General features: G+C 40.5%; 1 protein-coding gene across 4 annotated transcripts in view; it reads right to left on the reverse strand.

The window, feature by feature from the left end:
• LOC114027180 (zinc finger protein 396-like) overlaps positions 1 to 7314 on the reverse strand; it is a 33225-nt gene extending 25911 nt beyond the window's left edge. For 3 of the 4 annotated variants that reach the window (XM_027841136.1, XM_027841142.1, XM_027841125.1), the window contains exon 1: positions 7241 to 7314. The gene's annotated coding sequence lies outside the window, so the exon portion shown is untranslated. Of the gene's footprint in view, positions 1 to 6863; positions 6917 to 7240 lie in introns of those variants that run through there. The other variant, XM_027841130.1, reaches the window with a different exon arrangement.
• Between the last annotated feature and the right edge of the window lie 6081 nt (positions 7315 to 13395).

The raw sequence follows: 13395 nt of genomic DNA on the forward strand, positions 1-13395 counted from the left end.
TAATTTCCAGAGAATTCCAAGGAACTAAGGGATCCAAGCCTATACCTGAGCCCACTACAGTAAGTTCATTCTTCCCGTCAAAGCTACCTGATAAATATCTGTGATACATATAAGATCACTAAATGGTGTTTTCTGGGTCTCCGAAAACTGTTGCTCCCCATTCAGCCAGGAAGTTACCCAAAGTACACAAGCCTACCAGGCCTCAAGCACTCTAAGGAGGAGGCAGAGCCAAGATGGCAGAGACTCACCTGAACTCTTCCCCAAACCCCTCCAAATACCTTTTAAAAATGACTAAACAAATTCTGGAGCAGCAGAACCCACAAAAAGATGGAGTGAAACAAATTTCTAGCCCAAGACAACTTGGAAGGTCAGCAGGAAAGGTCTGATGCACCAGGGAGACCACCACAGGCTGCATCAGCACAGACTGGGCCCCAGCAAACCTGGAGCAGGCCTCAGGGCGACTGAAATGCTGGCAGCAGTGGTGGTCTCCAGACCTGTCAGCCTACAGACACCACAGACAATTTAGAAGGTCAGCAGGAAAGGTCTACTGCAGCTGGGTGAGAGTGGAGCTCAGACCAGAGTAGGCCACAGAGCACAGCCCTTGCCCCAGTAAATCAGAAACAGGCCTTGGGAGTGACTGAATCAGCAGGGGCAGCAGCAGAAACTGCTTCCAGAGCTCTCAGCCCACAAACAGTAATGGGGTCAAACAACTAGTCAGAAGATTATAGGGATCTTTTTGCTAGCACTGAGGCAGGCCTCTGTTGCTTTGCCCATACTTGGATCTGGGTTGCAGTCCTGGGTGGCAGGAGTGAGCACTAGGGTAAAGAGGACACTAGCATAACAGAGCTTGAAGCCACTGTGGAGGGAGGACCCTCCTCATAGTTCTAGGGGAGAAAAGAGTGCTTGTGGTCACTCACAGACCAGAGCACAGGCCAGAAGAGTAGTAAACACCCTTCCTTAGGTCATACTACCTTAGAAGAACTGAAAACTTACAGGTTCCTAGAGGTATCTCTGAAAACAGCTACACAAAATCTCTGAAGCTTGGGACAGTGCACCCTTCACATTGGAAGCAGAGCCCTACTTTAACAAAGAATTAAAAGTCAAATAATTGGCTGGGAACATGAGCAAAAAAAGGGAAAAAAAAACTCTATTAAAAGTTATTACGTTGACAAAGAAAATCAAAACATACCCAAAAGAAGACAACAAAGTCAAAAGCTCCTATATCCAAAGCCTCTAAGAAAAATATGAATCAGTTCCATGCCATGGAAGAGCTCAAAAAGGATTTTGAGAAGCAAGTAAGAGAAGTGGGGGAAAAACTACTAAGAGAAATGAGAATGATGCAAGAAAATCATGAAAAACAAGTCAACAAGTTGCTAAAGGAGACTCAAAAAAATACTGAAGAAAATAACACCTTAAAACATAGACTAACAAATGGCAAAAGAGGTCCAAAAAGCCAATGAGGAGAAGAATGCCTTAAAAAGCAGAATTGGCCAAATGGAAAAGGAGATCCAAAAGCTCACTGAAGAAAATAATTCCTTAAAAATTGAATGGAGCAAATGGAAGCTAATGACTTTATGAGAAATCAAGAAACAATCAAACAAAACCAAAAGAATGAAAAAATGGAAGACAACGTGAACTATCGAAAAACAACTGACCTGGAAAATAGATGCAGGAGAGATGATTAAAGAATTATTGGACTACCTGAAAGCCATAATCAAAAAAAGAGCCTAGACATCATGTTTCAAGAAATCATCAAGGAAAACTGCTCTGATATTCTAGAACCAGAGGGTAAAATAGAAATTGAAAGAATCCACTGATCCTGAAAAAGATCCCTAAATGAAAACTCCCAGAAATATTATAGCCAAATTCCAGAGTTTCCAAGTCAAGGAGAAAATATTGCAGGCAGCCAGAAAGAAACAATTCAAGTATGGTAGAGTCATAGTCAAGAGAATACAAAATTTAGCAGCTTATACATTAAAGGACTGAAGGGCTTGGAAAATGACATTCCAGAGGTCAAAGGAGCTAGGATTAAAACCAAGAATCACCTACCCAGCAAAACTGAGTATAATCCTTCAGAGGAAAAAATGGATATTCAATGAGATAGAGGACTTTCAAGCATTGTCGATGAGAAGACCCAAGCTGAATGGAAAAATCAAACTTTCAAATATAAGACTTAAGAGAAGTATAAAAAGGTAAACAGTAAGGGAAATCATAAGGGACTTAATAAGGTTAAACTGTTTACATTCCTACATGGGAAGATGACATTTGTAACTCATATGACCTTTCTCATTATTAGGGTAGTTAGGCGTATATATAGACAAAGGGTATAGGTGTGAGTTGAATATGAAGGGATAATATCTAAAAAACAAAATTAAAGGGCGAGAGAAGAACGTTCTTGGATAAAGAGAAAGGGAGAGGTAGAATGGGGTAAATTATCTCGCAGAAAAATTATCTCGCAGAAAAAGCTTTTACAGAGGAAAGGAAGAGGGGGGAGGTGAGGAAAAGTGAGTGAACCTTACTCTCATGAGAACTGGCTAAAAGAGGGAATAATGTACACACTCAATTGGATACAGAAATCTATCTTATTTACCCTACAGAAAAGTAGGAGGGAAAAGAGAAAAGAGAAGGGGAGGGGGTGATAGAAGGGAGGGCAGATTGGGGGAGGGAGTAGTTAGAAACAAAACACTTTTGAGGAGGGACAAGGTGAAAGGAGAGAAAGAATAGAATAAAAGAGGGCAATAGGATGGAGGGAAATAGCAATAGTAATCGTGAAAAAAATTTTGAAGCAAGTTTCTCAAACATATAGAGAACTGAGTGCAAGTTATAAAAATAAGAACCATTCTCCAATTGATAAATGATCAAAAGATACGACCAGTTTTCAGATGAAGTAATCAAAGCTATCTATAGCCATATGAAAAGATACTCTAACTTACTATTGATTGGAGAAATGCAAATTAAAACAATTCTGAGGTACTACCTCATACCTATTAGATTGGCTAATAGGACAGAAAAAATAAATGACAACTATTGGAGGGTGTGTGGAAAAAATAAAACTTTAATGTACTGTTGGTGGAGTTGTGAACTGATTCAATCATTCTGGAGAACAATTTGGAATGTTATAGCCCAAAGGGCTATAAAACCATGCATACCCTTTCACCTAGCAATAGTAGTACTAAGTTCGTATCCCAAAAGAGATAACAAAAAGGAAAAGGACCTTTATGTACAAAAATTTATAGCAGCTCTTTTCTGGCGGTAAAGAATTAGAAGTTGAGGGGAAGCTCATCAATTGGGGAATGGCCAAACAAGTTGTTCATACCCTGGTAAACTGTCTCAGCAGACAGGCTAAACCAAGTTGAGGGTAACCAACAGCCTCAAACCTGTTGGTGAGTTAGGGGGAATGTCTACCCTCACGCATGCGAAGACATGCCCTACCAGAATGGGCAGATGAGAACAGTTTGTTCTAATGGCCATGAAGGGGGCTGAAACAGGCAGTATGGAATATTTAGAGCTCAGTCAGACATCAAAGACACCAAAGTCATCCATTGCATTTTGGGTCATTATCAGTCATCTTGACTTTTGTCCTGACACTAGACTTCAATGATTCAGGAAGACAGAGTCAGGATGACAACTCTGTGCAACTCTGCCTCACTTAAATACAATTCATGTGCAAGTCAAGATATCATGGTGATGTCATAGGTTTGCTTTGAAAAACAAAGGATGAACAACAAGTTTCTCTATCCTAAAGTCCAAGGATGAATAACAAGGAGAGGGTGAAAATTAGGGAGAGAAAAGGGATGATTGATGGAGTAAGTTCATAGAGGAGATGGAAAGGAATGGGTTCAAGAATCTAAGTAGAAGGGTTAGCATTGGCTGAGGTTTGGTTAAAATGCACTAATGATAATATTGTAAAAATGTTTATCAGGGCAACATTATGCAGAATATATCTGTATCTAATCAATGTCACTAGAGATTTATGAAGTCCCTTGGAAGGGGATAAGAGAAAATAATTGCACTCTTTGTATCCTCAGTTTTCTCATCTATTAAAATAGCTATATTGATATTTAATGTTCCCTTCCTTACAGAATTGTTGTAAGATCAAATTACAGAATATGTATGAAAACTTCTAGGATATATACATATATAGGATTATCATTATAAAATAATTTCATAGTGAAATGGGTGGTGATGTTTAAATTCAAATGACAATCATTGACCAAGTTTTAATTAGTGTAGTACTCTACTCTTACTTTTTGTACGCCCTATAATTGCCTTTTGTACTTTAGACTTGCTTTATTTAAACCATAAAAATGTGAGAAATCTTAGGGAAGGCATTAGAGTATATTTTGCTCTATTAAGGACCATCTATTCACCTGGTGCCCTTACTTCTTCCTTTATTCTTAACTCTTTGTGATCAGGCTTCCAAACTCAATTGAAACTGCTCTCTCCAAAGTTACTAATGAACAATCTTCTAATTGCCAAATCTAATGCCTTTTTCTCAATTTGCATCCTCCTTGACCTCTGCAATATTTGACATCACTGACTAATCTCTTCTGGATACTCTCTACTCTCTGATTTTTCATGGCATGTCTTAATTCTTTTACCTTCCTGACCTCTCTTCAGTTTCTTTTGCTAATTTATTATCCCTGTCACTGACTGTGGGTATACCCCAAGGCCTAGGCCCTCTTCTCTCTCTCTACACTTTCTGTCTTGGGCACACAGCAGTTAGAATACACATGTATGTATACATACATATACCTACATATATACACATATACACATACACACACACATATATGTATATGTAGTGCCTATGCTGGGAATACAAAGAAAGGTATAAGATAGTCCTTGCCCTCAAGGAGCTCAAAATTTAACGTGGGAGACAACACATAAAAAGAAGCTGAAGGGGGAGGATGGTAGCGAATGATGAAGTCATGCAACTTCATGAAGTCATGCAAGTTCATCACACTTCCCTCCATCTTTAGACCACAAGGGCTTTAAATTGGCTGTCTCTCGTGTCTGTAATGTACTTTCTTCTCCCCTCTGCCTCTTGGAATTCCTGATGTCCTTCAAGATTCATCTCAACATTTTACATGAAGCCCAACTGCAAGTGTACTCCCTCACAAAAACTATCTTGTATTAATTTTGTACATATTCTGCATATACTTTATATGATACTATCTCTATTGGAATGTAAGAGTGGGAAATTATCTTAGGAGGTATGAGTTTCTGAATTGATTTTATCTTGTAGAATGATGAGTTTCTGGAGAGATGATGAAGGCAAGGAAAGTACCTGGGTGGGAAATGATCTTGGTACTCTCACTACTGCCCGTGTGTTTAATGACTATTTCTATGCAGATGATTCTCAGATCTATATATCCAATATATAGCTCTCCTGAGCTCCAGTTACACATCTGCCTATTGGACATTTCCACCTGGATATCCCATAAGCAACTCAAACTCAATTTGTCCAATACAGAACCCACTATCTTCTCTCACTGTTACCCCCCAGAAAGGCCCCACCCTTTCTCTAATTGCCCTATTAATGTTAAGGGCATTACTATCCTTCCAAACAACCAAGTTTCCCACCTTAGCTTCACTCTTGAATCCTCTCTCTCTCTCACCCCATATATGCAACTAGTCAGATGCTGCGGTTTTTACCTCAACAACATATCGTACCCTCCACTTACAGTTACCACCCTAGTTCAGGTCTTCCTCATCTCTCATCTTGGTTTCTGCAACAGCCTACCATTTATTTAGCTTCTTTGACTCAAGTCTTTCCCTATTCCAATTCACCCTCTGCACAGTTGCCATAATGATTTTACTAAAGTGCAGGTCTGATAATGCCACCTAACACTTCCCTCAATTTATTCCAGTGGTTACCTATTGCCTCCATGATCAAATGTAAAATCCTTTGTTTGACAATTAAGGTTCTTTACAACCTGATCCTTTCCTACCTTCTCAGATTTCTTAGACTTGACTCCATACTCTGTGATACAGGTTATTACCACATTTCACTCCATCTCCAGACGCCTTTAAATTGGCTGTCTCCCATCCCTGCAATACATTCTCTGTTTCTTGGAATCCCCAGAATCCCTCATCTCCTTCAAAATTCATCTCAATCTTTTACATGAAGCCCAACTGCTAGTGCTAGCCCTCACAAAACTATCTTGTATTAATTTTGTACATATTCTGTATATATTTTATATAACACTATTCTCCATTAGAATGTAAGATTTTTGAGTGCAGAAACTATTTCACTTCTTGTGTTTATATCCACAGGGCTTAGCAAAGTGCATGTTAACCGGAGATTAATGAATCCTTGTTGATTGACTGATCTGTGATCCATAATTATTATGAGTTTCTAAAACTTCCTCAAGCTCCAATAAGGCATGGGAACAAACCACAAGAGCCTTGTCAGCAGAAGGTCTAGAAACCATATTCCCCATTCCTAATTCTGATACCTAACCCTGTCAGACCCCAAGGTTTCCAGAAGGTGGGTTCTTGTTCTAACACTTTTTTCAGGAAATACTTCCCCTTTTCCTTGTTTTCCTTTCCTCTTTTAGATGTTAATGAGTGTCTGACTAGATGATCTTTTAGTCCATTCAGCCCTAAAATTTGGATTCTAGGATTCTTCACAATCTTGTAACCCCACAACTCTAAATATGTTAATGATCATAGAGCCAAAAGACTAATGGTGAAAGGAGGCAGGGGCTGGGATGCCAAAATAACATTTCTTGTGGTAACAGGACACTGTGGGATTTCTAATCTTTGATGATGCAAAAGATGACGGACTAAACCCTTTGGTGCCACGAGTAATATGTGAGGAGTGCCAATGGTTTTGGGGTCCCTAGGCCCGTACTCACCTCTTATTCCAAGAAGACCCTTTGAAGCGGCAGCCCTAGTATGCACTCGCCCTATCTGGACTACAAGTCCCAGAAGTCCCCGCGCAGAAGTCCCCAATTACAACCCCCCCCCAACAACACCCAGAATCCTCAGCGGCAAGCCCAGGTTCTCAAAGAAGCTGATAGTTCTTAAAGAGAAAAAAAGAAGGGGGGAGGTGTGTCTAGACTGCCATAGAGGCACACAGATTTAGTCCTTTCTCGCCCCTTCTAAAGCTTTTCCTTGGAAGCCTTTGACTTCAGGCTCAGAGGATTCTCTCCCGCTACCTACAGAGAATAAGAACGATGCTTCCCCGGCCCAGCCCCACCGCAGACCATCCACACCCACTCCTCATTCTCACCTCTGGCCTATGGAGGAGGCAGCTCAGTTTTTCTACGTAGGAAGACCTCCAGAAAACGTTCTCCCAGAAGTAGCCGTGACTTTTTACTTCCGTTTCCAGGTCAACTTGGAACTAGGGTGGGTTCCGATGTTTGCCATAGAGATGGGGGCGGGGAATTAAATTTAAACATTTTAGTTCTCCCACTGTGTGAGAAACTGCAGCTGGGGATGCAAAAATGGATACGACCACTGCACTTAAGGAGACTACAATCCAATAGGAATTAATACATGTACGCAAATAAGTATAATGCAAGAGGGTGTGTAAAAGGCAGAACCAAAAATGTTCTAGGAAAAGCTGAGAAGGGAGAAAGCATTTTTAGCTGGAAGCAGGCTCTGAGAAAGCTCCCAGAAAAGGCATAGGGAAGAGCTTGTAGCAATGCCCTTCAAGTTCAGGACAAATTTGGGGGAACAGCTTGCCTGGAGAAAGGAGTGGATACAGGGAAATAGTGTGAAAGCTGAAAATAAGCTTGATTTTGGAGGGCCGTAAATGTCAGGTTATAGGAAGTCAACTGAAAACTTTGGCAGATTAGAGAGGGGAGAGAATGAAGGTGAGAAGACCAACCAGTAGAAAACTACTACAATAATCCAGAGGAGAGGTGTGAACTACAGTAGTGATTGTGGGAATTGATTTTTAAAAAAAGAAAGAATGGATGTGGGAGTTATTATGGAAGTATTATTGATGAGAACTGGCAAAAGATACATGGGATGAGGGAGCAAAATGTGGAAGATGTCTGTTGAGACAGGTCTGAATGATTGGGGAGGATAGAGAATCCATTAAGAGAATTTGAGAAGTTTAGAGGAGGAGCATATTTGTGGGGGGTTAGGCAGATGATGTTCAGTTCCCTAACTCAGCAGTACAACTCTGCAATGCATCATTCAGCTGAAACTGCACTCTCCAAAGTTATCAAATCTTTCCTCAATCTTCATTCATTTCAGAGAAGGACTTTTAGATGTTATGCTGTGCAGCCTTTAATGCTGTCAGTCTCCCTCTTCTCACTAAGTTTTTATGACACTTCTCTGCCCTAGTTCTTCTACCTGTCTAACTGCTTCTTTTCAGTCTCTTCTGCTGGAGCTTCATTCACATCATACTAAACTTCAGTGTTCCCCAAGGCTCTATCCTGGGCCCTTTTCTCTTTTCCATCTATACTATTTCACTTGGTGATCTCATCAGCTCCCATGGATTTAATTATCATCTCTATGCAGATGATTCTCTGATCCATTTATGTAGCCCTAACCTCCCCCTTGACCTCCAGTCTCCTTTTTCCAGCTGCTTGTTTGTCTTAAACTGGATGTCCCATAGATACCTCAAACACAACATACTCAAAACTGAACACATTATCTTTGCCTTCAAACCCTCCCCATACAAAACTTGCCTATTACTGTCAAGACCACCACAATCCTCCTACTCGCCTAAGCTAGAAACATAGTTATCATAGTAGATATCTCATTCTCTGCCTCACTCCCTATATCTAATCTGTTATCAGATCTACGTTTGTAACATCTTTCATATACGTCCTCTTCTCTTCTCTGACACTGTCACCTGTCTGGTACAGGCCTCTTCACTTCATGCTTGAATTATTGCAATAGATTTCTGTTAGGTCTCCCTGCCTCAAGTCTCTCCCTACTCCAGTCCATCCTCCATTCAGTTGTCAAATTGTTCTTCCTAAAAGTGAAGGTCTGACTATACCACTCTCATACTCAATAAACTGCATGGTTCACTACTACCTCCAGGATTAAATATACAATCTTATTTGGCCCTTCATAACCTGTTCCTTCCTTTCCCCCCTCCTTTTAGTCTTCTTACACTTGAATCTCCTCTACTTACTCTGCTGATCCTGTGACACTGGCCTACTTGCTATGCAACAGGATATCTTATCTTCTAACTGTTGGTTTTCACTGGCTGTTCTACATACAAATTCTCTCCCTCCTCATCTCTGTCTTCCAGATTCTCTAAGCTTTCTTTAAGTCCTAGTTAAAATTTCACCTTCCTCAAGAAGCCTTTCCCAATCCCCTTTAATGCCTTTCTTGTGTGATTATCTACAATTTATACTGTATGTAGCTTTTTTTTTTGTACATAATTACTTGCATATTGTCTCTCCCATTAGACTTTGAGCTTCCTGAAAGAAGGGACTGGTTTTGTTTTTGTCTGTCAGTGGTGCTTACTTAGTGGAGTGCCTGGTACGTAGGAGGTGCTTACTGACTTGGCTTCACAGTTTGGGACATGTTGAATTTAAGGAGCTAGTGGGATATCTAGGTAGAGATTCTAGTTGGCAGTTGAAGAGGAGCTCATGGGAGGGATTGGAGGTTTGTATGCATATTTAATAGTCGTATATGTAGAAGTGCTAATAAAATTCATGGGGACTTTAGAGAGTGTTCCAGTAAAGTTTGGGGGCCAGAAGTCATGTTGCATAGGGTTGATAAGCACAAATAGTTAACCTTACATGTACAGAGCACCTGGGATAGCAGCATCTTTCCATATGAGAACCTGGGAAGCCTGCTTCTAGAAGAATAGTTACAATGATTGAGGAAAATGCCTTAAAGATTATGGAACATATGTAAACAATCTATGATTGGTTCCAGTTGGCTAACTATATGTTGGAGAGGCTCTTTGATTATCTGCAGGGGCATTCAGAAAGGTCTTTCAGCTTCAGCTACTGTCTCTTTGCCTCAGTTGCTTCTATGAGATATCTGTGACTCCTTCCCTCATGGCATCTGGTGAAGAGTTTCTAACCTTGAGTTTGTATCCTAACTGCATTTTTTTGAGGCTTTGCTTGTAGATGTTTTCATATTGTTGTCTTCTTCTTAGTTTTGTACCTTGAGCTTCTGTGTCACTATAGTAGCTTTTTACGGTCATGTTCTTTTTCTGTTGTTTACTTATTTTTCCAGCCAATTTTTTTATTTTGAATTTTATGTTAGAGTTACGCTGTGCTCGCCTTGGGAGGGTGGTACCGCCATCCCAAGCTTCAGGCTTTTTCCACCCTGCTGTTTTCATAGCTAATTCTGGGGGTCTCTAAATTTTTGGTGTTTCCAAGGTATTTCCTGCTCTCCTGGTTTTACTCTTGTCCTTACCCAGGTAGGGACCATGCTCCCATACAACCACAAGCACTCCTTACCCCCTTGGAACTGCAACAAGGCCCCTGACCCTTTGTGACTTCAAGCACACCTGTTTGCCCTAGAACACAGACCTGGAACTGGGTAATGGGCAATGGAGGTGCCGAACAGCACCCAGTCTTACATCCAGTGCCGGCACAGGGGTCCTCTGTAATCTCTTTCTAACCAGTTGTACAAACCCTTTACAGTCCCAGGGTACTGAGAGCTCCCCAAACTGCTGCCGCTAACTCTGCTGCCTCCAAGGTCCACAGCTGGTGTTGACTCATGCTGTGCTCCTGGCCAGCTCCAACCCCAATATCACAGATCTCCCTTCCATCTTCCTTAGTTGTCTTGGGCTGGAAAATTCTCCCACCTTGACTTTTTGTTGGCTATGCCACTCCAGTATTTGATTTGAAACATTATTTGTTAGTATTAAAATATTATTTGTCCATTATTAAAAGTTGTTTAGAAGGTAATGTTGGCTAGAATGCTCCCTCTACTTCACCATCTTGGCACTACTAGTCAGGAAGTGTCAAGTTTCTAACCTTGGATAGGGAGAGCAAGCCACAGGAATCTGGGAGTAGAAACCTAGGTCAGGTATTAAAGCCAGCTCAGCATCAATGCTTCAAGAAGGAGCAGCCTTCTGGAACCATGCCAGAGAAAGCTGAGACAGGGGCTTATCCAGCAGCAATGCTGTCTTTGGACATGAACTTGGTGAGACCAGTGCTACATAGGTACTGAACTCAGTTTTGAGCCTATTGCCCCCAGTAACCGATGTGGTACAGGAGAGGTATGGGGGTAGGGGACGTATGTGTGTTCTTATTGTACCCTTGAAGCAAAAATCCCTTTGTAAAAGTTAGACTATGTTCAGTGGTTAAATGGAACTGGAATGCTGGTAACTGTGCTCCTCTGCCCCTAACAGATGAGAAGGAGGGGGAGTAACACAACTGGTAGGGGCTCAAGCCAATGGCAGTACAGAGGAGATCCCCTCAAAACCCCCAGGATATCCTCTAGATATCTCCTTGAGAGGAGATATAGCCTTCCTGGCCCCCAGAGAATAAAGAATGAGAGCATAAAAAGGTTTGGAGATATGAAGGATGAGGGAACTCAAGATTGCTTAATCACAGTAAAGTAGAAGTTAGGGTAGTCTATTGAGAAAAGATTGGAGGTAGGGATTGGTGACTGGGAAGAGGAAAAATTTTTGAGCAGCTACTGTGGAGAGTATAAAATGTGTTAAAAAAAATTAGCGTACTAGTGGTCAGAAATAACGAAATTGGGATGGACTTGTTCAGCATGCCTTAGTAACTGTGTACAAGTGGCAGAAAGAGGAAGCTCGGAAATAGGAGAAAGTAGATATGAACATGCAGCTAAAAGTATCAAATGTATTGATATATTATGTTTTGACATAACAGACTCTTAAAACACCCAACTATCCTGTAAAGTACATTCCTGGACAACAATATATTAGGCAACATAGAGAAAGGAATTTTATATAATAGTTTTTAATGATAGAAATTAAAGGGGCAAGAAGTTATGATTTGCTAGCCAAAGGATACATGCAGTAGTATCAAATATGCAGAAATTTGTAGATTTTACCTTCCCCAAGGTCCTCATTAAAATGTTGATATAATGGTGCCTCTTGTCAATCTCATCTCCCAGGAGGCTCTGGCTCAGGTTTATATAACAAGAGGGTCGATGGTTATGGTATCTCAGAGGGTGACAGTAATCTCCCTAATAGAGGTTGGTTTGCATTTCCACACTCTTTTATGTGCTACTGCAATGAATCTGCTTCTTCATGTTTCTACCATCTCACTGACAATAGAGAACTAGATTGATGCTAGGATATTTCCAGTTTCTGTTCTGGATAGTTATAAGTTAGGAAGAAGGAGATTAATTTGAAACAGTATTTATGAACCATGTTCTAAGTGTTCAGGCATACAAACTAGAGTCCCAAACAGGCAAGCTTCACCCACCAAAAAATATATGACCCTCCTGGGATCCTAGGAGTGAAGTAAGGGCTGTGCAGCACTCCCTTAAGCCTGAGAGGAAAAGTTCAGGTCAGCTGGGACCAGTTCTATTCTCTAGAAAGTCTCTTGGAGCAGAAACCTACACTGGTCAACAGTGAATTGCCCAGCATGGGAGCAGCCTGAGATGTTTTGAGATCTAGCTCTTAGAGAAACCATTACCAGAGGGGAGGGAGTCAGGAACTGAGCATTAGGGGAAAATAAGAGGGAAGAGGCTGAAATTATCAAAGATCTCAGAAGGCAGAAAACTCAAAGATCTTGATGGTAAGCAGATAAGTCAACAGGAGAAAACATTAAGAGCAGTAGGAAATCTGGCCTCCAGATCTCATAAAAGAGTTCAGGCATCTATAAATAAATATTGCAAAACAAAGAAAAATGATCCAATATTTGATGAGATAGAGGACCCTATGGAATATAAGGAGAACATGGAACCACAACACATTGTCCCTGAGTAGTTTAAAAGAGAAATGAGAATTATGATAACAGAATTCATGGCCTGCACAGCAAAGATAATGGAGCAGAAGAGAAAAACTTAAATCATGATGCCAAGCCTCACCAAAGAAACAAATAAGAGAATAATGAAATGGGAATACAAATACACAAAAGTGAAGAACAATCAGCAAAAAGAAACAAAAAACAACAGTAAAAGGAAATATGCTTACCATCTAAGTGAAACATACTGATCTCAAAGACAGGATGCATATAAACAATTATAGAAAAACCAGTAGAAGATCATATAGCAATCATAGAAGGAACAATCTCCCAGAAAAATGACAAGATAAAAAACCTGAACACCATAATGGAAGAAATAATAGAAGGGAACTGCCCAGAACTTCTGAACATAGAAAATGAAATACCAATTGAAAGAATTCATAGATTGGTTCCAGAAAAAAATCCAACGTTGTAAACCCCAAGACACAGAGTGATCAAATTTAATTCAGACAAAAACAAGTTCCAAAAGTAATCAGGAGAAAGACCTTCAAATACAAAGAAAAGGAAATTC

This window comes from Vombatus ursinus, unplaced genomic scaffold (genome assembly GCF_900497805.2).
Source record: "Vombatus ursinus unplaced genomic scaffold, bare-nosed wombat genome assembly UNPS02004704.1, whole genome shotgun sequence".
In the NCBI taxonomy this organism is placed as follows: domain Eukaryota; kingdom Metazoa; phylum Chordata; class Mammalia; order Diprotodontia; family Vombatidae; genus Vombatus; species Vombatus ursinus.